A 4,968-nucleotide genomic window follows, 5' to 3' on the forward strand; every position below is an offset into this window, starting at 1 on the left:
CTGCTTTTCACTCCTTGGTGCTCTATTTGCACGTACAGATAGGTAGCCGTGTTGGTCTGCCATAGTCAAAACAAAAAAATTTTTTTCCTTCCAGTAGCACCTTAAAGACCAACTAAGTTAGTTCTTGGTATGAGCTTTCATGTGCATGCACACTTCTTCAGATCCTGTGTATCTGAAGAAGTGTGCATGCACACGAAAGCTCATACCAAGAACTAACTTAGTTGGTCTTTAAGGTGCTACTGGAAGGAAAAAATTTTTTTTATTTGCACGTAGTTTGACACATATAATAGAGGAGATATAGAAGAAACTGGGATCAGACCAGCATTCTCTTTCCCACATGACTTTTGAAACCCACAAGATGACATTGGCTGCAGCCTTTTCCCACTGTTGTTCTCCAGCAATTGGCATTCTAAGGCCCACTGCAACTGCTGTTGTTAAAGGTAATAATTAGCCATCATAACTGGTAGCCATTGTAATAGCCTTATCTTCCATGAATTTTTCTATTGCTCTTTAAAAGCCCTCTAAGCTGGGAACCATAATGTGATAATGAATTTCATATTTTAGCCATGTGAAGAATTTTGTATGTGTGTGTACGGGATTTAGCATTATTGGATGATCCAGGTTCTAGTATATGTGGCAACCAGTCTATCCACTTTCACCACACTATGGCATACTTTTATACAACTTTGTACTGTGTTTCCTTCCCCTTACTTGAATTTTTCCTAAATAAAAGAACCCCAAATACACGTAGTCTTTATAGGGGAGTTTCTTCAGCCCCTTAATCATTTTACACTTCTTCAGTGCCCTTTTCGAGAGGCAGAAACCAGAAATGCACACAGTACAGTGGTACCTCAGGTTAAGTACTTAATTCGTTCCAGAGGTCCGTTCTTAACCTGAAACTGTTCTTAACCTGAAGCACCACTTTAGCTAATGGGGCCTCCTGCTGCTGCCGCTCTGCCAGAGCACAATTTCTGTTCTCATCCTGAAGCAAAGTTCTTAACCCGAGGTACTATCTCTGGGTTAGAGGAGTCTGTAACCTGAAGCGTATGTAACCCGAGATACCACTGTATTCCAAGTATAGTAATACCATATGTTTGTGTAAAGGTACTATAATATTGGGAATTTAATTTTAGATCTAATAACCCCTAGTAAGGAATTCTCCTTTTTCATGGTTGTTGGTCAGTTGTGACTAGCTGAAACCACATTGGTGTATACGTAAACCTGGAGGGGAAAGTGCCCCCAACGTACTAGCATAAGGTGTCCATTTAATGCATATATTGGTAAAAATGCTACATAGATTTGCTTTGAAAAAATGTATCTGTTGGGCAAAATTGCATACAAAAAATTGCACCAAGGTTTTCATGAGGGTTTTTAAAATAATAATGATCGGGAACTCATGTGGAAATGAAAAATTGAATTTAAGATTAGAATAATAAGAAATGGAAAAGCTGAAATTTTCATGTTTTCTCATCCCGAGGCGGGATAAATGGCCATAAACACACAATTGGCATGTCTTCAGAGGAACATGTTGGCATCAGTCAGGCTTACAGCATGAAAGAATTGCCTTGAAAAATACTCACCTTGTGTGAGTTTAATGTGCCGTGTATACACAATGATATAATATTCAGTCATGAACTGTGTTTTCCATAGTTTCTTAAAAAAACATAACCAGGGAAGAAGGCAATATACAATAATGAAATGTCTTATAAATCCACTATGTTGTGGGGAAATGTTTTTTCCTTACAGTAGTGCATGTTTTGTAAAGGATCATCAAGAGGGATGCTGTCAGTGCTACTAAACAGAAGGGTGTTTTGTATTTGTTACCTCTGATGTACAAAGCAGAAGCACAACGCTCCCTTTCAATAGGTCATAATCATCTGTCATCCGCAGCTGGAAAAAGCAAACCTATTGGCACAACACTTGTCAGATCTTCTGATATGCGGGCGCATTTAAGTATAAGACATTTGGTTGTTTGTCTGAGACCTCTATTCTTGTAAGCAAGGTAGTAGGCTATATCCCTGTGGTCTGACTTACCTCTTTATGATAGGGATTCTCAAGTGCTGGGAAGAATATAATCAATTTGGTCCCAATTTTACCGCTTGTGGGGCTTGGGAAAGCATAGATTCTCCTTTGGCCCACCTACTATTCCACGGTGTCTCTGCTTTGTTGATCTCTGCACTGCACAGGATGAAAGGCATTTCAGCTTCTATTCCATAAGGAAAGACCATTTTTGGCCAATATACCAGATCTCGCAAGAAGAAGAAATGGGTGTGTGACTGTGTTTTTAGGCAAGAACTATCAATCCTTAGCTGATGGAGTACTGAGAATATTTCCTTGCACACATTTACCCAGTGGGACTGATTTTTATTTTTATTTTGCTACATGGTTGCAAATATGGCCTTTAATGACCACGTTTCAGAAGACATTTTCTACTGGTACAGTTATTTTGAGTAGGTGACTTCTGTGTTTAAAAACATTTGGGAGAGGTTCTGCTCTTTTGATTAAAAGGAATACGGGGGTTGATCTAAGTGTGTACCTTTTGTGCAGATCCAGTACCCTGTCAAAGGTGAATACTCATCAATTATCTCTGGAAATTCGTATTAATGCTGTAGTAGCTGCTCAAACATTGCCTCTTGTGTAAATTCATAGTAGAGGTGTACTGTCTAAAGGCCAATCAGAAGAGACTGGCAGAATATTTGTGGCAGCCACAAAACTCACTGGGCGACCTTGGGCCAGTCACTATCTTTCAGCCTAGGAATACCTCACATGGTGGCTGTGAGGATGAAATGTGGAAAAGGAGAACCATGCACCCCACCTTGAGGTCCTTGGAGGAAAGTCGGAATATAAATGTCATGATCAATATATCAACTGCAGCAAAGAAAGTAGATGCAAATAGATAGCTTGAGGGATAAACAGGCAGTGCCTGCTATTCACACCGGGAAAACCATTGAGATTTACTACTGTATAAGGAAAAGGAAAGATTTTTTTCTCTCTTAGCCCTCTCATTATTGGGATAAGTGAACTGGCTAGAACTGGCACTCCCAATGCCAAGAGGATAAAGCTCTAACCAATAAAATAAATATACTGTTGAAGGAATGCAGTACTGCAGGACAGCGTTGGTAAGTCTCTAAATTTTGTTCTGTATGGGACAATGACAATAAAGAGTATTGTATCGTATTGTATGATGATGATGATTATATTTATACCTGCACATATTAAAACATCAAACATTAAAAACTTCCCGATACAGGGCTGCCTTCAGATGTCTTCTAAAAGTTACATAGTTATGTAGTTGGTACTGTTTGGTGGAGTAGTTGCATAGACAGTACACAATAAGCAAATGGACCCCAGACCACCCTAAGCTTGGTGCCTGAGGAAAGTCACCCAGGTTCCCTGCAAGGAATTTTGTTTGTGTTTTATATTAGTCACTGCATGAGAATTAATAATTTATTTCGTGTCCAGTCGGGCTAGCATTTTGTTTCATGTTTCTGTTGGAAATTACAAACTGCAGAGAAAAATTTTTATTTCCTAGTATTAGGTCAAGTTCAAAGTACAGGTAATATGCAAAGATGGTTTAGAATATGTATATTTTTTTTCTTTTTTAAAACAAGCAAACACATCATCCTGCCAACAACCCACCTGCTATTACAAGGATTTATTTGACGGAAATGCTGTTTCTTTAAGAAATGTCAGGCTGCTTAGTATGCAAGATTTACCATTTGGCCCAAGGATCTTTATTTAGTCTGAATGGCTGTAAAGGAAATGGAATTATTCAAGGTTGTTTCAGCTTATCAGATGAAGCTTCTCAATATATGTATGCTACCCATGTAAGAGTTTTCTTTTGATCCTTAGTGCTCTGTGTGTGTGTTAGCTTGGGGGTTGTCAATGTTCAGTTTCCTACATGTAAAAAGCCTGCATTTACAGAGAAACTAGAGATTTGGCTTTAGGAATTTGTGCTTCAGTTAACAAAGAATTCATTAACACCTCCATTCAATGCACATGAAGGCAGATAAGCAACAATTGAATAATTTTGTCTTGACCTTCAGCGATAAACATATTCAAGCAAATTACTACTTTCCCTCTAGCCAAATGTTAATTTCTGTGATTAAAGTACTGCACACACCAACTTATCATTTTGCCACTACTGTTGATCATACATGCATGCAATTGTTCGATGAATAATTATAAGATTGTTAATTAGAACATGGGGCATATATATTCCTCTCCTCTCCCATGTATTCACTGGCAGAGGAGTGTTTTTTTTTTTAATGCCCCTAATGACTCCATTAATTATTAACAAGATCTGGAAATAACAGCATTTATTCCACTTGTAATAGCAAAGAAAAAGAAATACTGCTTAAAATCATTTTGTGAATGAAGGACAAGTATTGAAGGCAACGAGGTCTATTTTCCTTCCCTTGGCAAAATTCTTTGCTCCTCAGCCAATGCTTTCATTACCTACTAAAAGGCATGTGATGTGTTCCTCCTGTTGACACTTGGATCACTCTGGAAACTGGCTGTGTGTGGCGTCGACGAACTTTTCACTCAACTGAATAGTGTGAAATGTCATGGGAACATGTGGAAAGATCCAATCCACGTGGTCCAAGTACATGGAACATCTGCCAAATAGACAGCTTGGCAAGTGGTCCAGTTGGCAGATAGAAAAGAAGGAGCAGTCATGACACATAAATGCAAACTTGTTGGCAGGGGTGACGGTACTGATGTTGGCACTGACGTGTGGCTGTAGGACTGCCGACCCAAGTGGAGACTGGTGATGGAGCCCTTTTGCTCAGGGCAGACCAGGACAAGTCCAGGCACTCAGCAAGAGAAGGCAGAACAGAACACGAATGATGGCTGGTTATTGGACTGGCCTATTTTCTGCCATCCAAATTTCTAATACAGGAACAGCTACAAGCAGCACCATTGAATGTTGTGGAGCCACTTCAAACCTGACCAACAAAAGAGGAA

Source organism: Podarcis filfolensis, assembly GCF_964270895.1.
Source record: "Podarcis filfolensis genome assembly, chromosome: 7".
NCBI classification, from domain to species: Eukaryota; Metazoa; Chordata; class Lepidosauria; order Squamata; family Lacertidae; genus Podarcis; species Podarcis filfolensis.